We start from the raw sequence: 22675 nt of genomic DNA, 5'->3' as shown, positions 1-22675 counted from the left end.
CAAACTTGGACTCTAAAAGACCTCCGAAGAATAAGTTTTCCACTTATTGTGAGAGATCCGCCCCAGGAGCCGTGGGAAACTGGAGATTCCAATGCCTTGCCAGCTTCCCTTTAGCTTCCTTGTATTAAGTGTGCAGCTCTGCTAGAGCACCTGCTCAGGAGATTCCCAGTGATGTCATAGTGGATTTTGCATTTGGAGTTATGCTTTGGAGGAAGCAGAAGGAGGCTAACGAGTAGCGAGAGAGGACATTGAAAGGTCATCCACACCCCCATCCCATCTTGCTCTGGCCAAAAAAGAGGCTGTCTTTCCTGGATGGAACCACCATCCCTACCCCGGTCTCTTAAGAGCATAAAAACCCGTGATCTTCTCTATAAGAAATGTCTTTGCCTTACAGTGTAAACATGGCTTGTGTCATTATTTTTTTTTTCCTGGAAAGGGTTCAAACTGATGTTGTTTATGTGTAGTTTTACTAAATGGAAACCCATACATATGACCCTATTTTGTGAAGGTTATTTTTCAGGGTGGGGGTGGAGAGGGGGGGAGGAGGGAAAAAGAAAGGGAGAGACAGACAGACAGACAGAAACAGATAGAGAAGCAGGGAGAGATAGAGACACAGAGAGACCGATTTGGAATCACAAGTTATGGTCTAGCTTATCTGGAAACAGGAAGTGTGAAAGATAACATGGGCACTCCATTTTAATCTCACACTCATTCCTAACCCAGGGTCAAGTTTTGGGCCCTTATCTCTGTCTAGAGTAAGAGATGAAATGTGCAGGAAATGGGCTTTTGCTTTTTAAATAGCTGTTAAGCAGCCGCTGTTATACACCTTTGGTTTTCAGGTTCTGTGCAGTGGCCAGGTGCCTATTTACAGGCCTGTGCTCTCATTTCTTGCTGCTTTGATCACACAATAGTTATGGAACAGCTGTTTGAGCACCCATGGGGCTGTTTCTCCTCTCCTGTGCTTGGCTGGCTGTGTCCTGCAGCTTTATGATCCCACCAGGGAAGCCGTCCATGATTCTGCTTCTAAAAAGAAAAATGCAACAGTGGGGGCTGGGCAGAGAGATGGTTCAGTGGCTCAGTGGTTAGGAGTGCTTCCCACATTTGTAGAGGACCTGAGAGAGGCTACCAACACCAATACCATCAGGTGGCTCAAAACTGCTGATCCCGGCCTCTGGGGCACCTGCACTCATGTGGCATTCACACACCCATGTACACAAACATACACACACACACACACACACACACACACACACATAAACACACAAAGACATGATTTCTTGATATGCTTGCTTATGCATAAATGTGTTTATGGAAATTCTTCATTATTTAGTAGGCAAAAAAAGTATTTCCTTTTTGGATTTTGAGGTTTTTTTTTTATTGGATATTTTCTTTATTTACATTTCAAATGTTATCCTCTTTCTGGTTTCCCCTCTGAAAATCACCATCCCCTCTCCCACCCCATCCCCACCCCTGCTCACCAACCCACCCACTCCTGCTTCCTGGCCCTGGCATTTCCCCACACTGGGGCATAGAGTCTTCATAGGACAAAGGGCCTCTCCTCCCATTGATGTCCGACTAGGCCATCCTCTGCTACATATGTAGCTGGAGCCATGAGTCCCACCATGTGTGCTCTTTGGTTGGTGGTTTAGTCCCTGGGAGCTTTGGGGGTACTGGCTAGTTCATATTGTTGTTCCTCCTATGGGGCTGCAAACCCCTTCAACTCCATGGGTCCTTTCTCTAGATCCTCCACTGGGGACCCTGTGCTCTGTCCAATGGTTGGCTGGGAGCATCCACCTCTGTATTTGTGATGCAATGGCAGAGCCTCTCAGGAGACAGCTATATCAGGCTTCTGCCAGCAAGCACTTGTTGGCATCCACAACAGTGTCTGGGTGTGGGGAGCCGCACTCACATTTGCCATTATAAGATGGCGCTGACAGCTGTGTTCTAAGTAGTAAATAATCTGCACATGTGCAGGGGCAGTTTTCCCCGCCATGTGCTCTGCCTTTCTCGTGATGACAACTGGGCCGATGGGCTGCAGCCAATCAGGGAGTGACACGTCCTAGGCGGAGGATAATTCTCCTTAAAAGGGACGGGGTTCTGGCACTCCCTCTCTTTGTCTCTTCGTCTCTCTGTCTCTTCGTCTCTTTCTCTTCGTCTTTTCCTCTGCTCTCTTCCTCTGCTCTCTGCCTCTCTCCCTCTCTGCCTCTCTCTCTGTGTCTCTCTCTCTCTTCCTCTCTGCCTCTCTCTGCCGCGCTCTTCCTCTCTTGCTCCTGAGTAAGCAATAAAGCTTTGCCGCAGAAGATTCTGGCTTGTTCGCGTAAGATCTGGGTTTGGTGATTGTAAATGAGATGGATCCCCTGGTGAGTCAGTCTCTAGATGGTCATTTCTTCAGTCTCTGCTCCACACTTTGTCTCTGAAACTCCTTCCATTGGTGTTTTGTCCCCCCCTTCTAATATGGATCAAAGAATCCACACTATGGTCTTCCTTCTTCTTGAGTTTCATGTGGCTTGTGAATTGTATCTTGGGTGTTCTGAGCTTCTGGGCTAACATCCACTTATCAGTGAGTGCATACCATGTGTGTTCTTTTGTGATTGGGTTACCTCACTCGGGATGATATACTCCAGATCCATCCATCTTCCTAAGAATTTCATAAATTCATTGTTTTTAATAGCTGAGTAAGTACTCTGTTGAGTAGATGTACCACATTTTCTGTATCCATTCCTCTGTTGAGGGACATCTGGGTTCTTTCCATCATCTGGCTATTATAAATAAGGCTGCTATGAACATAGTGGAGCATGTATCTTTATTACATGTTGGTGAATCTTCTGGGTATATGCCCAGTAGTGGTATTGCTGGATCCTCTGGTAGTACTATGTCCAATTTCCTGAGGAACTGCCAAACTGATTTCCAGAGTGGTTGTACCAGCTTGCAATCCCACCAGTAATGGAGGAGTGTTCCTCTTTCTCCACATCCTCACCAGCATCTACTGTCACCTGAGTTTTTGATCTTAGCCATTCTGACTGGTGTGAGGTGGAATCTCAGGGTTGTTTTGATTTGCATTTCTCTGATGATTAAGGGTGTTGAACATTTTTTTCAGGTGCTTCTCAGCCATTCAGTATTCCTCAGTTGAGAATTCTTTGTTTAGCTCTGTGCCCCATTTTTTAATAGGGTAATTTGTTTCTCTGGAGTCTAACTTCTTGAGTTTTTGTATATGTTGGATATTAGCCCTCTATCATATGTAGAATTGGTGAAGATCTTTTCCCAATTTGTTGGTGGCCTTTTTGTCTTCTCGACAGTGTCTTTTGCCTTACAGAAACGTTGCAATTTTATGAGGTCCCATTTGTCTATTCTTGATCTTACATCACATGCCATTGGTGTTCTATTCAGGAATCTTTCCCCTGTGCTCATATGTTCGAGGCTCTTCCCCACTTTCTCTTCTATAAAAAGTTTCAGTGTATCTTCTTTTAGGTGAAGGTCTTTGATCCACTTGGATTTGAGCTTTGTATAAGGAGATAAGAATGGATCAATTAGAATTCTTCTACATGATAACTGCCAGTTTAGCCAGCACCATTTTTTGAAAATGCTGTCTTTTTTCTACTGGATGGTTTTTGCTCCTTTGTCGAAGATCAAGTGACCAGAGATGTGTGGGTTCATTTCTGGGTCTTCAATTCTATTCCATTGATCTACCTGCCTGTCACTGTACCAATACCATGCAGGGTTTTTTTTTTCTCCCACAATTGCTCTGTAGTACAGCTTGAGATCAGGGGTGGTGATTCCCCTAGAAGTTCTTTTATTGTTGAGAATAGTTTTCACTATCCTGGGTTTTTTGTTAGTCCAGATGAATTTGGAAATGGCTCTTTCTAAATCTATGAAGAATTGAGTTGAAATTTTGATGGTGATTGCATTGAATAGGTAGATAGCTTTTAGCAAGATAGCCATTTTTACTATATTAATCCTGCCAATCCATGAGCATGGGAGATCTTTCCATCTTCTGAGATCTTCGATTTCTTTCTTCAGAGACATGAAGTTCTCATCATACAAATCTTTCACTTGCTTAGTTAGATTCACACCAAGATATTTTATATTATTTGTGACTATTGTGTAGGGTGTTGTTCCCCTAATTTCTTTCTCAGCCTGTTTATCCTTTGTGTAGAGGAAGGCCACTGATTTGGTTGAATTAATTTTATATCCAGCCACATTGCTGAAGTTGTTTATCAGGTTTAAGAGTTCTCTGGTGGAATTTTGGGGGTCACTTAAATATCATATCATCTGCAAATAGTGATATTTTGACTTCTTCATTTCTAATTTGTATCCCTTTGATCTCCTTTTGTTGTTTAATTGATCTGGCTAGGACTTCAAGCACTATATTGAATAGATAGGGAGAGAGTGGGCAACCTTACCTAGTCCCTGATTTTAGTAGGATTGCTTCGAGTTTCTCTCCACTTAGTTTGATGTTGGCTACTGGTTTGCTATATATTGCTTTTACTATGTTTAGATATGGGCCTTGAATTCTTGATCTTTCCAAGATTTTTATCATAAAGGGGTGTTGGATTTTGTCAAATGCTTTCTCAGCATTTAATGAGATGATCATATGTTTTTTTTTCTTTGAGTTTATTTATATAGTGGATGAAGTTGATGGATTTCCATATATTGAACCATCCCTGCATCCCTGGGATGAAGCCTACTTGATCATGATGGATGATCCTTTTAATTTGTTATTGGATCGGTTTGCAAGAATTTTATTGAGTATTTTTGCATCGATATTCATAAGGGAAATTGGTCTGAAGTTCTCTTTTTGTTGGATATTTGTGTGGTTTAGGTATCAGAGTAATTATGGCTTCATTGAACAAATTGGGTAGAGTACCTTCTGTTTCTATTTTGTTGAATAGTTTGAGGAGTATTGGTATTAGGTCGTCTTTGAAAGTTTGATAGTACTCTGCACTAACTTATCAGGTCCTGGGCTTTTTTCTTTTGGTTGGGAGACTATTAATGACAGTTTCTATTTCTTTAGGGGAAATGGGACTGTATAGATCATTAATCTGATCCTGATTTAAATTTGGTACCTGGTATCTGTCTAGAAAATTATCCATTTCATCCAGGTTTCCAGGATTTTTTGAGTAAAGGCTTTTGTAGTATGATCTGGTGATTTTTTGGATTTCCTCAGATACTGTTGTTATGTCTCCCTTTTCACTTCTGATTTTGTTAATTAGGATACTGTCTCTGTGCCCTCTAGTTAGTCTAGCTAAGGGTTTATCTATTTTGTTGATTTTCTCACAGAACCAGCTCCTGGTTTAGGGTTTTTTTTTTTTTTTTTTTTTTTTTTTTTTGGTTCTTTTTGTTTCTACTTGGTTGATTTCAGCCCTGAATTTGATTATTTCCTGCTGTCTACTCCTCTTGGGTGAATTTGATTCTTTTTGTTCTAGAGCTTTCAGGTGTGCTGTCAAGCCGCTAGTGTATGCTCTCTCCAGTTTCTTTTTGGAGGCATTCAGAGTTATGAGTTTTCCTCTTAAGGCTGCTTTCATTGTGTCCCATAAGTTTAGGTATGTTGTGGCTTCATTTTCATTAAACTCTAAAACGTTTTTAATTTCTTTATTTTTTTCCTTTCTTGACCAAGTTATCATTTGAGTAGAGTGTTGTTCAGCTTCCACCTGTATGTGGGTTTTCTATCATTTATGTTGTTATTGAAGATCAGCCTTAGTCTGTGGTGATCTGATAGAATGCAAGGGATAATTTCAATATTTTGTATCTGTTGAGGTCTGTTTTGTGACCTATTATATGGTCAATTTTGGAGAAGGTATCATGAGGTGCTGAGAAGAAGGTATATCCTTTCGTTTCAGGATAAAATGTTTTATAGATATCTGTTAAATCCATTTGTTTCAAAACTTCTGTTATTTCACTGTGTCTCTGTTTCATTTCTGTTTACATGATCTGTCCATTGATGAGAGTGGGGTGTTGAAATCTCCCACTATTATTGTGTGTGGTGCTATGTGTGCTTTGAACTTTAGCAGTTTCTTTAATGAATGTGGATACCCTTGCATTTGGAGCATAGATGTTCAGAATTGAGAGTTCATCTTGTTATATTTTACCTTTGATGACTATGACGTGTCCCTCCTTATCTTTTTTGATAACTTTAGGTTGAAAGTTGCTTTTATTTTATATTAGAATGGCTCCAACTTGTTTCTTGGGTCCATTTGCTTGGAAAACTGTTTTCTAGACTTTTACTCTGAGGCAGTGTCTGTCTTTGACACTGAGGTGGGTTTCCTGTATGCAGCAAAATGTTGGGTCCTATTTACATAACCAGTCTGTTAGTCTATGTCTTTTTGGGGGGAACTGAGTCCATTGATATTAAGAGATATTAAGGAAAAGTCATTGCTGCTTTCTGTTAGTTTTGTTGTTAGAGTTGGAATTCTGTTCATGTGGCTATCTGTTCATGTGGTTTGTTGAAAGATTATTTTCTTTCTTTTTCTAGAGCATAGTTTCCCTCCTTGTGTTGGAGTTTTCCCTTCATTATTTGGGCTGGATTTGTGGAAAGATATTGTGTAAATTTGGTTTTGTCACGGAATACCTTGGTTTCTCCATCTATGGTAATTGAGAGTTTTGCTGGCTATAGTAGCCTGGGCTGGCATTTGTGTTCACTTAGGGTCTGTATGATATCTGCCCAGGATTTTCTGGCTTTCATAGTCTATGAGAAGAAGTCAGGTGTAATTCTGATAGGTCTGCCTTTATATGTTACATGACCTTTTTCCTTACTGCTTTTAATATTCTTACTTTGTTTTGTGCATTTGGTGTTTTGATTATTATGTGATGGGAGGAATTTCTTTTCTTGTCCAAACTATTTGGAGTTCTGTAGGCTTCTTGTATATTCATGGGCATCTCTTTCTTTAGGTTGGGGAAGTTTTCTTCTATAATTTTGTTGAAGATAGTTACTGGCCCTTTAAGTTGGAAATCTTCCTTTTCGTCTATACCTATTATCCTTAGGTTTGGTCTTCTCCTTGTGTCCTGGATTTCCTGGATGTTTTGGGTTAGGATCTTCTTGCATTTTGCATTTTTCTTTGATTGTTATGTCAATGTTTTCTATGGTATCTTCTGAACCTGAGATTCTCTCTTCTATCTCTTGTATTCTGTTGGTGATGCTTATGTCTTCCTCTTCCAATCATTGCTCTCTCCTTTGCTGTGATTAAAGTGTCATGGGGATAAAGTTTAAAGAAAATGTCTGTGAGTTGTCCAATAGCCATCTTGTAAAAGGAACAGTTGCCAGGAGACCTGGTTGGCAATGTTATTTAGAGGTGACTTTGAGTGTACCTCTTACATCAGAAGGCATGGGTAGGAAGTGGAAACTACTTAGAGAAAATGTGTATCTATTCTTCAAATGCTTTGCTGTGTTTTCATGTATTTATTTTGTGTGCACGTGTGTATAGGCATGCGTGCTATGGCACATCTGTGGAGGTCAGAGGACAATTTAGAGGAGTGATTCTCTCCTCCTATCATGAAGGTCCTGGGAACTGAACTCACCTCGAAGCAAGTGCCTTCTACTGAAATATCTCCCAGTCCTGTGTCTGGGAGACAGTTTTTAAAAAAATTGATGACTTCGGTATAAGTACAATAAACACATTTATTTATTTCTTGGTTGGCTTATTGATTGAATGGTGTATGTATGTGTGCTTAAATGCCCATACACACATGCACACAGAGTAAATAAATGAAAATATAACAAAGAAAATGAAGTAACCACAGAGTGAAAAACCTCAAAATAAAAGTATTATTATTCTCTATTATTTCATTCTGGAAGCTGTCAAGCTGTCAGAGTTAGATTTTTTTTTCTTTTGCAGTAAACAACCAATCATTAGTACACGAAGAGATTTAGTGTACAGATGCATTTATTTTAACATCTCAAACAGATGGGTAAAACTAATCTTTAAAATTTAATTCTACTTACAAAGATAGACTTTGGTTTATGTCTGAGTTAAAGACGTAACAGGTAGACATGGCCCCCTTGAAAATCTGCAGATGAAACTCTCCCTTTTTTATTTTCCACAGGACAGGAGAAACAAAAACAAACAAACAAACAAACAAAATGATTTCAAATCTGAGGGCTTTCTGACCAGTGAGCAAAGGCATGGAAGGCAGGCACATCCCATTGTCTGATTCCTGTTTTAAATCTCTGGCACAACTCGTACGGCAACACACATCAAATCATGAGGCAACAAGGCTATCACTCCGGGGGACATCTATTGCGTCACCTGGCATGGGCTTCTTATTTTGGCTGATGATTTAGTTAAACAAATTCTACTTTCTTTCCACTTTTGCAAGGGCTTTGATTTTTGGCTTACGTTTACAATACGGTTACAAAATTGTACCTGTGATTTCCTGGCCTTTCTTGTTCTCTGTCAAATTTGTTCATAGGAACAGCGTCACTTCGGCAGAATAATCTTTGAACCTTTCAGATTGCTATCCCGTGTTCAAAGCTGCAAAGCGCCAAGTGGGAACTTTATATACTCCTAGAGAATTGTGTGTGTGAGAGAGAGAAAGAGGGAAAGGGAGAGGGAGAGGGAGGAGAGAGAGAGAGAGAGAGAGAGAGAGAGAGAGAGAGAGAGAGAGAGAGAGAGGGAGTATGGAGGATGAGAAAAAGAGCAGGAGGAAAGACGGGGCTGATGAAAGATAACAGAAAATACCCTAATTATTCAGCAAGTCTTTGTCACGTTTAGACCAGAGGCTTTTTTTTTTCTTCTTCTTTTTGTCTGGGTTTAACTAAATAGCACATTGATTCTATCCCAATTAGCTCCTGATTGAGTCTTCTTTATCTTATAATCCCTCCCCTACCCCACGTCCTGACTCTGATCTCTCAATTAAAATATCATTTTTCAAAGGCAAAATTACAGAACAATCCTTTGCATTGTAAAGTTTCACCAGAACTGATCAGTTATGGCAGTCGGGTCGCTTCACAAACGGTAGGAGAGAACGGATTGGTAAACTAGGAAGGGGGTTGATATCTCCATGGGATTCCCTTCTGTCCTACCAAACACGGCTTGGAGGCTTGCTGGTTAAAAGCATACTGTAAATCGAACGATGGCTAAATAAATTACAGTGTCTTAGGAGATAATATGCAGTCTGATGGTGGGAATCTCAAAGGTCTAGGGAGGCCAGGCTGTGGTTACGAGGCAAGGATTGTGGGAACTTGAGGGACAGCCACCAGGCTGCTTTTGTTTGAAGGGAACTGGGTGAACTGTACATTGGGGATGGACTTGCCTGAGATGGTTTAGTTCTTATACTCAGGAGGCAGAGGCCAGCCTGTCTACCAAGTGAGTGCCAGGCCAGTCAGGGCGAGGAAAAGGTCAAAAATAGGGTTGGGAGCATGTCACAGTGGTGGAGAAATGCTTAGTGCTATCTTTAGCACCTACAGGTGAGATGAAGAAACGGACTTTATTTCCACATGTTGATAACAAGCTCAGAAAACTTTCAAAGACTTATGCACTATGGGCTGGAGTTTGCAGCTTTTGGTCTCTATTATATGGACCTGAAACGTCTGAAATAAATGATTAAATAAAGAGATGTAGCTTGGGCTAAGAATGTAGCACCGGGTTTGTAGAGAGTGTGCAATCCCCAACACTGAAAAATGAGTCACAATAAGCTACACCTCACAACATACAGTATCTGTGGATAAATGAACACACAGTTGTTGATGCTTTGCGCAAAGGCCCATAAAAAGCTGCCCAGTTAACTGCAGTAACTGCAGAGGAAGGAGGTCTGATGTGTGAAGGTGGAGGAAGTGGGTGGGAGGGGAGGAAAGCTAGCTGGTTTTTAACTGGCCACTGGGTCTCATGCTCAGGCTGGCCTTGAACGTACTATGTTGTCGAGGACCTTTACCTCCTGACTCTCCTGCCTGTATTTCTGTAGTTCTGGGATGATAGACGTGACTCCCCACACCTGGCCTAATGTGGTGCTGAAGGTCAAACCCAGGGCTTCAGAGGTAAGCACTCCTCCTAAACCAGCTCTGGTCCCCAGATGAGACTGCTTTGAGGATGTGTTTGCATCTTGTCTCTATGCTTTGTCCTATTGTGACTATTGTGTTTGATACATTGTAAAAGTGTTTACACATATAACCTACATAAATTAAAAAAAAAACTTTTAGTGTCCAATTAATGAAAGTTTTTGCTTTTGTCATGATGGATTTTTTTGTTTTTGTTTTTGTCTGTTGTTTGAGCTAGAATACAAAATATGGTTAAAAAGACGTGGGAAGTACTTATGCGGTGTGGGTGCACATACTCCTACCCGTGGGCAGTCTGAAACTGACAGGCTTTTAGTAGTCAGTACTGAATGGGAACACATGCAGTTTCTGCTTTAACAAATACCTTGGCGAATCTAGAGAAGTATTGAAAGTTTGGATCTTTTTTATTTTAATATAATTAAAAAACCAAAATACTGGTTTTGTTTTTCATGAGTAAATCCATAACTCTCAGTCACTAAGAGTGCTCTTGCTGCCTCCCTGGCCAGGCCATGCCGTGACTCCTGGTGTGGGGAGTCTGTCTGGTCAGTTTGTTTACTGTAGCCATCTGGGGAATGTGTTTTGTTAACCACGTGTGGGATGGATCAATCATTGAAAACCTACAACTATGTCCTGAGTCTTAACTGAAGGCAAACGCCTCACTATTGTGGCTCTCTAAGTGTGTGCCTAAGGGCTGTGCATGGAAAATTACCTAGTTGAAACTGTCATTGTCTGTTTTCCTGGAGTTCAGAGAGAGAGACAGAGACAGAGACAGAGAGAGAGAGAGACAGAGAAAGAGAGACAGAGAGAGGGACAGACAGAGACAGAGAGACAGAGACAGAGACAGAGACAGAAAGACAGAGAGAGAAAGAGAGAGAGAGACAGAGAGAGAGAGAGAGAGAGAGAGATTGAGAGATCAAAGACTGAGTTCTTACCCTTTCATGAAGGGGCAGTTGGAGCGATAAAACCAAGGCCATTCCAGAGCAAGCACGTGAGAGTCAATGGCCAAGCGCATTATTTCATGCCTTGCCTTCTGCAGTTGTCCATATGCTGTGGAGCTTCGAGCCGAGTGATTCATGGACAACATGGTGAAATATTCTGTAAGTTCATGCTGCATGTGAATGCTTGTAAATCGCCGTGCTGACACAAACTCAAACCCTTGCCATTCCAGCTCAGTATTTGAAAAAACATGTTTCTGTACCAAGCAGCAATGTCTCCCTATCCCTGAGCAAAGCCACACTGTGCCTATCGATTAAAAAAGAAAAGACAAAACCAAAACAAAACAAAATAACCCCCAAAACCTCAACAATTAAGTGCTTAAAGTATATTACAACCATTTCCCTCTTTCTTCTATCACACTGTATAACAGAATTCCATTAGACCTTTCCTCAGCTAAAAGGACAAAAAAAAAAAAAAAAGAAAAAAGAAAAAAAAAACTGAATGAAAGTACACCATTCAACAATATTAAAGATGCCCTGGGGGAAGGGGGAGGTTATTTCATCGCCCAGGTTCATGGAATAAGAGGGGATAAAAGAATGTTGCTGCTGTTGCATTACCCACCTCCAGCCCAAACTGCCGCGTTATCTCAAGTGCACTGCGGTGTGCTGCTGTCCCCAAGTGTCTCCCAAGGACAGTCACTCCATTCTTTCCCCAGAGATTACCTGCTTCTAGTGAAACCTATACGGAATCCTCTCTGACCCGTCTGGTACTGTGACAGTGATAACCAGCCACACTTTCCAGCCCCTTATCTTGCCTTCTCTGGGATAATCTTCTCTCCTGGATCTTAATTCTGCTAATAGCACCCTTGACTGCCTGCCAGACAGCAAACATGGGCAGGTGAAAAGTGAGCGGCTCCAGCCTGCCCGCTGATAACTCCCGAAGGCTTTTTATTCTCAGAATTCGCTCCTAAAAATGCAAGATGACAGGATGCTCCTCACTTGCAGGCCTCTTGCCCTCTGCTGCAGGCGCTCACCAGGACCCCTGAGCCCCTCCCTCCTCTTACCACTTCTTCGGAGAGGGGGGGTGATCTCCCTCACCTCAATTCTATCTGCTCTGTTTCTTCAGTGCGTTTTTACTTAAAAAAATTAAAGTAATATATACCTATTTAAAGCTAGAAGGTCCATAGATGGTCTTGCCTTAGCCTAACTCAACCACTAGCTCAGTGTGTATTCTTCGTAACTTCTTCATACACATCAATGCATAGTTAATATATATTAATTTAGTGTGTATTTAGTGTGTGTGTGTGTGTGTGTGTGTGTGTGTGTTGGGCAGGGATGGAAGTCAGGTCGACAGGCTTGACAACAAGCTCCCTTGCCTACGAAGCCATCTCACCTGCCTCTTTTTGCTTTTAACAAAAACAAAAGGCAAAGGCGTTATCACGCTATTCCCGGTCTGTTCTGTAGATAGATAGCATGAAGATCCTTTCTTAGTACACATTGCTGGCTCCTGCTTGGCGGCTGTGAACCACTCAGTTACACATGGGGCGGAGAGGGCAGCCTCCCATTGGAGATGGTTTTGTTTTTCCTATCACTTCTGTAGTTTGAATACTTTGGGTTTTCACACTCCCCAAGTGATGCAGCTTTTAAAGACCCTTACCACTTTTGTGTGTTTTGGGTTCTGTGGTTTTTTGTTTTTTGTTTTTCCCCAAAAAATTGAGGAACACATGACGTTGCCAACTTGCAGGTTGTTGCAGGTAGACGTGGACCTTTGCTTTCTGTGCACCAGAGGATCCACGTGGTTTAAAAATATTACACACAATGCACATCATGGGCAGGCAAATGGTATCAGAAGTAATTGCTCGACTTATCTGTAGAAATGAGTTATGTGATAGATCTAAGTCCTACGATTCTTTGAAAGGAAAAATTCTGAGGAATTTGTATTGTAAGCCAGTTCACTCCACCGTGTGACACTTGAACCCTGAAGAGCACAGGCAGGACACGGCTTCCCTATTCCCTCTTTTGAAAGGCTGAATGGACAGCTGTGGCAGCAACAGTGGTTCATTGGCTCAGGTGTGAGGTGTTTGTCCTTCTAAAGGATTCGGATGGTTCTTTGACTCTGAGGCCTGTACTCCGTAGCCAACAATGTAGTGCTATCCACCTCAGACCAAGACTCCTTTGGTAGCAAAGGAGGGATTTAGGGGGCACACTTGTACACATGATTGCAAGGTAAGGCCTACTAAGCGGGCCTGGCATGATTAGGCGTGCTGGGATACATAAAAGTATCAACTGTTCCTTTGGGGAAATCACTGTAATAGACAACAGCATGTTGTACAATGTTTCATCAGGGATATTTAGAGCTAAATTAAGAGCAGTTGTGAGATGGGTTGCCGATTTTTCTTGTGATAAAAGGGAAATAGTTCAAGAAATATGGACCAGATGTTATCTTAATCCAGACCTCATGTAAAAAGCACACTGTAGAACAGTCAGAATAGTCCATTTGACCTGTTTTTAATTTCCCTCCTCTCAGACACCCCCTGTGAAAAATAGATTAGACCAACACATCATTTACGCATCAGCGCTAGGCCAGGCTTTCCTCTGTGTGGAATGTACAGATTAAAGTTTGGAGCCCTTGGTTTTTGATAAATGTTTTTAAATGCTCATTTGACAGTAGCATTTTAGAGGGGAAAAATAACCTTAGACAGCCAATTTTAAAATAAAATTCACAGTTTGCGGATACTCCAAGCTTCAATAATGACTCTTGAAGTCATTACTCCCTCACTTGGAGCTACAAGACCAGTAATATATTTGTGAAAAGTTGGTATGAGGAAGAAATGAATACAATCCAACTCTTCATGCGCTGCAGAATGCATCCAGTGCCTTTGGATCATGTACTTAGGATGGTGGACTTGCAGCCGTTTGACAAGGAAGCATGGTGTGGTAGGTCTCTGAGACGGACATTCCCACTCCTAACTGGGGGTGCAGCGGGGCACTGTCCAGGGTTGATTCTGTGGGAGAGGGGCTTCTCGGTGGTCCTACTGCCTGGAATGTCACCACATTCCTCATCTGGGCCTGGAATAGGCTGAGTTAATGATGGGTATGTAAGTCTAGAAAAGCTGTGCATAGTGAGAATTCTTCACAGGTCCTCTACGCAGGAATGGGGTGGGGCCTGGCAGAGTGAAGGAGGCTGGGCAGAGGCTGTGGTGAACTGAAGGGCAGGCTTGAATAGCGAGGGCTGAGTTTCAAGTTTTGAGAGCACTCAGGTACACTGGCCAGTGTTAAGTGTTTCTTGGATTTCTTTATTTCCTGAAAGGGAGGCGTTTCTATTTTAATGTAAAAATAATTTGATTTTTCTCACAGCACAATGTACCTAGCAAATTGGCCAGTTTAACCATTTCTAAGTATTCAGGTGAATGAGTGACATCATCTGGTGCATCTACAGGGTCTTTTCCTTCTCTGTTTCAAGTGGAAACTCTGCAGCCGCTACACACCAGCTCCCTGCTCTCCCTGCTCTCCGTTCCTGCCTGCCGTTCTACTCTCTATGAATTGTGTTCATCTCTTGAGCTCTAGAATGCCAGCAGTGACCTTTGCTGACTGGCTCAGTTCATTCAGCATAATGTCCTAAAAGTTCTTGCCTGCGTTTTATCACAAGTCAGAATTTTCTTCCTCATTTTTTAAAATTTGATTTACTGCTTTCTATGATACTTACCTTAGAAAGTAGAAATGAAGCAGAAGCCTAGGAGGGGGCCTGGAGGACACACGTGCTTACCACCATGTCGGACGATTTGAGTTTAATCTCTAGGACCCATGGGATGGAGGAGGAGAACCTGCTTCGGCTAGTTGTCCTTTAAATTCATTATAACACACACAGACACACAGACACACACAGACACACATACATACCATATACCATACAGACACATGCATAGTCATCATATACAGACAAAGACACACAGACACATATATACACACACAGACTCACAGAGACATACATACATACACACAAACACAGACACAAACACACACATATGTACATATAGACACACATACATACACATGTAAAATAAACACAGACACAAACACACACATGTGTACACACATACACAATACATGTACACACAGACACACATATACACACACACAACAGGATACATAGGCACACATAGACATGTAGACACACAGACACAGACACACATATAGACACACATATATACACAGACAATAGGATTCACAGACACAGATACACACACATATATACACAGACACATAGACACACAGACTCACACCCTGTGCACATGGATACACACACACTCACACACACATACACACACAATGGAATAAAAATACTTGAAACAGATGAAAAACTGGCAGAAAGGAAGGAAACCTATGATTTTAATTAAGCTTTTACTGATGGTAAAAATAAAAGTCCATCATCTCTGGCTTCAGTACCTCTGGTTGGATAGAGATTTTATTTACTTATTATGTACTAGTTTTACTTTTAATTGTTTTGTAAGCCAATATCTAGAGTGCTGGAATTTAGAGCTGTTATCTGTCCTCTTCTAGAAGTGTCCTTTGCTTTGGGTCAGCCTCCTTGTCCAGAGGTAAGAGTGGTTTTTAAAGCACTGCCACTGCCTAGCACAGCGCCTTAGACTTCCATGCACATGCTGAGCTGAAACTCAGTACACTCAGTAGCAAGAGACCTCTGCAGGTCTCAGCATGTGGCAGTCCTCATTTCCCCCTCTAGGTTCCTTGCACAAATTATGTTTGGAACTCACAGACAATTTACCTTCAGGCAAATGTGGTGGTTTGAATATGCTTGACCCATGGGAAGTGGCACTATTAGGAGGCATGGCTTTGTTGGAACAGGCATGGCCTTGAGGAAGTATATCACTGGGTAGGTGGACTTTTAGCACTTGTGCTCAAGCTCTGCCCAGTGCAGAAGGAAGCTTCCTAGCTGCCTGCGGAAGATGCTGCCATGCTTCCCACCATGATGATAATGGATAGAACCTCTGAAACTGTAAGCCAGCATCAATTAAACGTTGTCCTTTATAGGGGCTGTCTTGGTCATGATGCCTCCTCACAGTAACGAAACTTTAATTAAGACAGTGCCCATCTATGGTTGGCCTTGCTGTAGCTTAAAGGTGAGTTGTACTTTTCCACTGGGCATCTGACCGATGCCAGACATGGGTACCATTGGCAGGCTCCTGGAGCATCCTCAACAGGTAGCTGAGTTTCCTTTCTCCAAAACTGTCTCATGTTGCTTCAGCCTGCAGAGCTCAGTGAGTGAGCTCCTTGTTCCCTTCTGCCTTTTCATTTTGCCAGGCAGCTTCTTAGGTGTGTTTGTTGCTGGCACTCCATCTATAGTGAAGCCACCCTCTGTGGTCTTGGCTCGAGTGCTCACTTGTACTTCTCTGTCTTATCTTCAGGAATGAATCTCTTATTCACAGCCTTTGGTCTGGCAGGCAAGGAGATCTGTGATAGAGTCAGTCTTCTACTTTAGCTGTCTGGGGGCGGACCTTCACATGTGTTGACTCTTGAGATGCTTTTCAGATCCACCGGCTGCCTAGCAGGACTACTACCATTAGTGGCAAAGGTCTGTGAAGAGAATTTCCAGAGGGCTGGACCAGGGAGAACTACCTTCTGCCTCAAACATAGCAGGAATCCTTGGCCTCTCCCAGGATGCCTTTTGCCTGGATGTAGTTGAGGAGCCATGCAGATGTGCTAGGCTCTGTTGGCTCAGGTTCTGTGTTTGCCAGGCTTCTCTGTGCCACCTGGGTCTCCAGCTGACATGGAGATGCTCGTGTATTACAACCTCTCCCCTCCCACCTCTGCTCTCCCCCACCTTCCACCAAAGCCTGAGTAATATCCCATTGGATGCATTCCATAGTTTGGTTTATCCACCAACAGATACTTATGCTGTCTCTACCTTTTATTTGTTTTTGTTTTTGTTTTTTGTTTTGTTTTTCAAGACAGGGTTTCTCTGTGTAGCCCTGGCTGTCCTGGAAATCACTCTGTAGACCAGGCTGGCCTTGAACTCAGAAATCTGCCTGCCTCTGCCTCCCAAGTGCTGAGATTAAAGGTGTGCACCACCAGCTGTCTCTACCTTTTAGATATTGGAAATAATGCTGCTATAAAACCCCAGCGTGCTGGCCAGGTGGAGTATCTTCAGGCTGGATGGCGAGTTTAGGTGGCCAGTTTGGACATATTTCTTAAATCAAGTGGGTGACAACCAAATAAAGCTTTTTCCTCAAATGGAATGTACCCATGGGGTCTCTGGTGGTCTCAAAGGGTTAAATTGGATTGTAATCCCTTTGGTGGGTATAGCTTTCCCACAGGGAGAGTTTGGCTCACTGTAATCATGGCTGTAGGCATTGTTCTCAGGTGACACTGGCAGTCACTGTATTGAAGGGACATTTAAGATATCTTTCTCTCCAGGCAGTGCCCAGCCCATGGAAAGACCTTTCCATCACCAGCAAAATGCTCCAATACTTTTTTTCCCTCCAGGAGAACTGATGCTCTTTTCAAAATATGATATTTCCATTTTTACTTCATGACAGGAAAGCTTGACTTGTGTAACAAGAAGAATGAGCCTTTGGGGGCCGCCCACACAGCTCGAACTTGGGAGTCCCAGCCAACAGCTTCAGAGGGGATTACAACTCAGGATTTACCTTTGAGAATAATTAACCTTCTGAATGTCAGTGACAGTCCAAGGGCACCTTAATGACCATTGTTGTTTTAGTTGGAGTGACAGAGAGAGGTTTGAGAGAGCTGTCGCTTCTTAACAGAATCTAGGCAAAAGCATACTTGCTTATTCATTCTGAAGAAAGAGGAAACTATTGCATGCTTTTCTATTTCTACATTACATACAAAGAAAGGTACATATTTACTCAGTGCCATATCTCCAGGGCTGGCACAAGGGTGGGTTGTTTGTTTGTTTGTTTGTTTGTTTGTTTCAACACGAATGTTTGGTAGACATTTGTGCGTACCAAATTTAGCAGCTGCATGGCATTGCTATAAGAAGCCCCGGAAAAAAGAGTTTCAGAAGTGTTGCAAACAAACTTTGGGAAGCAAAGTCTGGTCAGTTTATGTGTTTTAAATATTCTTTTCTGAAGTTTATGTTTCCTTTTTAAACAAAGACTTCCCAACAAGCCACTCTTATTTTAAGAGACCCCGCCAGTAGTTACAGCAGGACGCACAGGCTAATGCCGAGAGTGTTATTAGTAATGACCGAGACCTTTAGCCTCCTGTCCAGAGTTCTGTTTTACTGTAGCGGACTCCAATGTAAACTCGATCATGTTGGGCTATTTAGTAACTTATTAGTGCATCCATCTTTTCATCATTTGACAGGTGGAAGTAGTAGTTCGGTTTTTAGTTTTAATTATAAGGGATTCCAGATGTAGAACGCCACACAAATGAAAACCAGAGCCCCTCATAGGTCTTTTCAAAGCAGGCTGATTTCAAGGTATCTGCTTTTCATTTCAAAACGTTATTAAAGCTATTACTAAGAAATTCATAGTCTTAGCCTGTTCCAATAATTGACACCTTTAAACTGACTAAACAGATTTAGAGTGTGCAGAAAAGTAAATTTGTCTTAGAGAATGACCCTAATCATTTATTTCCATATAATGGACAAATGGGTGTCCGTGGAATTAGCCTGAGAGTTGATGAATGAAGCCAAAGGCTCCCTTTTTATAACACTGTCTTGGCCTCACCTTTGTCTCTAATTAGATTTCACATATAGATACTTGCCATTTCAGAGGACTTAATGACCTACGTTTACCTGCCGTGGTTCCTCCATTCAATTTTTTTTTTTTTTTTGGTCCGTCAGAACCAGAAGCAGTTTATTTTTATTTTCTTTGATAGGTAGTTTTGGGGTGAAGTCCCAGTTCACAAAACTCCCCACGAGCCATTTCCCAGCTGGTTATTCATTGTACCTCTTCAGAAAGAGGTTGCATAAACAGCAGAAATTTCCCGTAATTAGGATAGCTAGCTGGGCTGATAAATTAGAGAAAGAACTTGTTTGGCATAAACCGAGCCTGGTTCTGAGGCAGACATGTTCAGCTTTTATTCTCTGGAGTGTGGTTGAAAGGGTGAGAAGTTAATTTGGCAGCTTCATGGTTCATAATGCCCTTCCCCTCCCCCCTCCCTGCAGCCCCAGTGAAGTCCGGGATTGCTTTGCGCCTGCCCTCATACAAGGCAGGACCGTGACCCAAAACGGAACCCGTCTCCCCAGGGCACGCTCCGAGCAGCAACAGCTTGGCTCAAGTGTTTCTTATGAACAGCCGTCCTGAGCACTTGATCTAAATCATGCCATTTCCTTCACAGCATGGCACAGTTAACAAGTCACTGCACCAACACAATCTACAGATGGCAGTTCAAAAGGTGCGGGTCCCCCCAGCAAGATAAAGGGCAGGCAGTTCCAAGGGGGTGGGGGGATGCTCATTACGGGGAATGCAGGGGTGGGGGCACCTAGGAAGGGGGTGTGAGCTGGCCTGCGGGGTCCTCGTGGGCGCCCCCGCAAGGGGGTGCCTAGCTTGACTCTGAAAAGGCATGCGTGAAACTAGGGGAGAGCCGTTATTGAAGTAAAGTGCAAACAGCTTGCAGAGGGAGGCTTGCCTTGGCCTGGGAATGTTCCTTTGCAGAGTCAGGGCAAGGTCTCTGGGAACAGGATACTGCACCCATATGCTTCTTCTATCACTCTCTCAAGTATAGGGCAATTTCCAGAGTGAACCCCGAGACCTAGGGTACTCTAGGCAAGCACAGGCAACTCCTGGCCATGGGAAAGGCCCAGATCCCATCCAAAGAGGGCTAGGGCCTCCCTTCTTCACTGGCCTGTGCTCCTCCGCAAATTACATTAACGCTAATGTCCAGCGAAGAATCTACGAGACATATTGGGCCTTTAGACTTCAAAACAAGCCTAAATTGGAACCATATTGCGGGAATGCTTCTTAGCTAACATTTATATTACTTTAGTTACCAAATCCAGACTAAGTCCCGGGACTCGGCAGGGGAGGACATAATATATTAGGAACTAAGAGGAGAGTGTTCTATTCTTTTATAACTGTACAAAACCTTCCCTCACACTAGCGAGGAAATGACTACAAGGCCTTAAAATGAGGGTAGATAGCCCCCCACCCCAAGGCTGGGCCCCCATCACGAAGCTGCTCTGGAGGGTGAATGAAGCCTTCACTGGGATCTGGTATCAGACAGGTAAATTATAGACCTTCAGCTAGACTCCCTTCCCTCTGCAGGCATCAGACCCCAGCTGTATCTCGGAGTCTGGATCGGCTGCCAGTATCAACCTCTGTAAGCAAGTCTCTTAAGGAACTGGCAAGATGGTACCTGCCAAGTGTGTGAGTGCTAAGGAGAACGGTATGCAGTGAGAGCTGCTCCTCTCTGAGTTCTGCGAAGAGCTAAGGGAGATTTTTCCTTTCTGCACTTATTTCAACCAGAACACATCATTTGGGAGCACATTCCAGCAGCTCAGAAATTTCACCGGTGCTACTGTTTAAGAGCAGGTTGATGTTGTGGCAGATACAATGATCAAGGACCTCACAGGAAGGATTCACATCCCAGATAATGTCTGAGAGGATTCTGTTGCCCGACCACTGAGGTGGAGGCTGGATTGGATGTCCCTGCCGTTCTGGTCCCACCCTAAGCTCCTCTCATTTTCCTCGGTTTTTCACAGGACCCTAGCTTCCACCAACAGAGAAAGGTTGCTGGGGGTGGAGGGTAAAGCCGATAATGATTGATTGGCTGGACAGTTTAAAGATCAAGCTGGGCCTAGTCTCTGTTGGGTGAGGATTTCAGGATGGGTTTTTCTCAGTAATCTAGAGACTATACCTGTTGTCCTTATCAAATCCCTAGGTATCTCATCACACAAGGACACCTGAGGTCGTAGGGGAAAAAACACATTCATATAAGCGTTAGGAAGTCTCCCCTTGATGTTTATTCCCACCTGGTGTGACTTGGGTGTGACTGGAGGAAAGCATCAGTTATACCGTCATTGAAAAATAATTAGAGTCTCAAATTACACCAGTACCTTAGATTGCCACGAGGGAACTCCATCTAAGCTTTGTCACCTCCCATCTTTATCCTGTTTGCTATTTTTACTGGGACATCTACAGAGATTATCATGTGATCATCACTTGATGCTGAAGCGGAGACTGGTTTAAATGGTTTAAAGCAGAGACTGGTAGACTTGGGGTGAAGTCCTCATGCCAGTTCATGAAAATTCCTGATGAATCAGCACTGACTTTGTATCGATCGCTATAGGAAGACAATGTGATCGCTGGAGTGTTGGTTTGACTAGCTCATGCTGGCTTGAAGATAGAAACCAGCACTGGATATGGTTCCTACAAACCAGTGCTGTGAAGACTATGGAGTAGGAAAACAAGAGATAATCACACAATCACAAGGGTTAGAATTTAGAGCCTGATATGGCAGCACACACATTTAATCTCAGCACTCAGGAGCAACAGGCAGCCTGGTCTCTGTGAGTTCAAGGCCAACCAGAACTAAGTAGTGAACTTTCTCAAAAACCAAACCAAACAACAACAGAGCCAGAACTTACGTTGAATTTTATTTGTTTTTGTGTTTTACCCTTGGACTGGGGATGTAGCCTGGTTGGTACTCGCAGCACGTGCGTGTGGCTCAGTTTTATCCCCAGTTCTACATAAACCAGGTGTCTAATGTCAGTTTTTCTGGAATGGAGGCAGGAGGATAATGCTTTCAAGATCAATAAAATAAAGTAAAATAAAGATTCAAAAATAAAAACACCATTGATGCTTCGTTCAACGTTCTCCATAACCATCAAGTATTTATTGGAAATTAACTTCTGGGTAAATTTCACCCAAGGACTCACCAAGGTTTGGTCCCCACATCATAGTGCTTTGGGGGAGGCGGTAGACCTTTTAAAAGAAAAGCCTATTAGGAGGTTTTTGGTCACTGGGAGACAAGTCGATGGAGAGGATTCTGGCCTTTGTTTCTTTCTCTATGTTTTTTCCTAGCCACGTGTTAAATAGATTTTCCTCTATTGTGTGCTTACATCAGGACAGATTGCCTTGCAATCTGAAGGACTGAAGCAATGGGGCTGTGGAACACAATCCAAAAACTCCGAAAAACTGGAGCTAAAATGCAACTTTTATGCTTAGAGTAGTTTATCTCAGCTATTGTGTGACAGTAATAGAAAGATGACTAAGGAGCCACCAGAACCAGTTTGCAAGCTGCAGAAAATAATTAGCCAGTTTGCTTTACGGTGCCACATTGCTTTAGCTTGCTTCCGACTCCGTTACTCACATTAACTGCATTAACCTGCTTCACAAAGCTGGGACCCACATGAGCTCCTCAACTACCCACCGAGGTTATTGAAGAACGAACATTTCGTTTTTCAGTGAGACCATTCTCGAGAATCACACCTCATCTGGCAAGAAAGTCAGGAAGACAATGTATACAAATGCTTTGGACAAGAGACACACTCTGCACTTTCTGCTATGCTAAGGGGAGTTATCTTTAGATCACAGTTTTTTAGTTAATGGAAAAACGAAGAGGTAATGAGTGGGAGAATGGGAGTAAAGAGCTTTCAGAGGACCTGAGCTTTCCTCTGAGAGCTTTGTTGCATTCACATTAGATGTGGCTTTAAAGCACAACTGTCTTGTTAATGACAAACATCATTTTACACTACGTATTTTCCTGTGCTTAGCAAAACAAACAACTCCTCCAAAAGAAACCAGCCAAACAAACAACCTGTTGGCCACAC

General features: G+C 42.7%; 1 long non-coding RNA gene and 1 pseudogene across 1 annotated transcript in view, besides 1 other annotated feature; one reads left to right on the top strand and one right to left on the bottom strand.

Annotated features, from left to right (window-relative positions):
• 4933425B07Rik (RIKEN cDNA 4933425B07 gene) overlaps positions 1 to 21680 on the top strand; it is a 34618-nt gene extending 12938 nt beyond the window's left edge. The window contains exons 4-5 of the long non-coding RNA NR_046460.1: positions 19243 to 19299; positions 20169 to 21680. This is a non-coding gene — a long non-coding RNA (RIKEN cDNA 4933425B07 gene). The remainder of the gene's footprint in view (positions 1 to 19242; positions 19300 to 20168) is intronic.
• Positions 12709 to 13816: an enhancer, noted in NCBI's record as "VISTA enhancer mm387". NCBI's record gives its function as "enhancer in: branchial arch[11/12] | nose[11/12] | facial mesenchyme[11/12]" and the evidence as "EXISTENCE:transgenic organism evidence [ECO:0001131][PMID:17130149]".
• On the bottom strand, positions 16022 to 16722 carry Gm18761 (predicted gene, 18761; annotated as a pseudogene).
• Positions 21681 to 22675: the final 995 nt, after the last annotated feature.

This window comes from Mus musculus, chromosome 14, assembly GCF_000001635.26.
Source record: "Mus musculus strain C57BL/6J chromosome 14, GRCm38.p6 C57BL/6J".
Lineage (NCBI taxonomy): Eukaryota > Metazoa > Chordata > Mammalia > Rodentia > Muridae > Mus > Mus musculus.
Note: the sequence above shows the minus strand (reverse complement) of the source record. Positions and strands in the feature narration are given on the sequence as shown.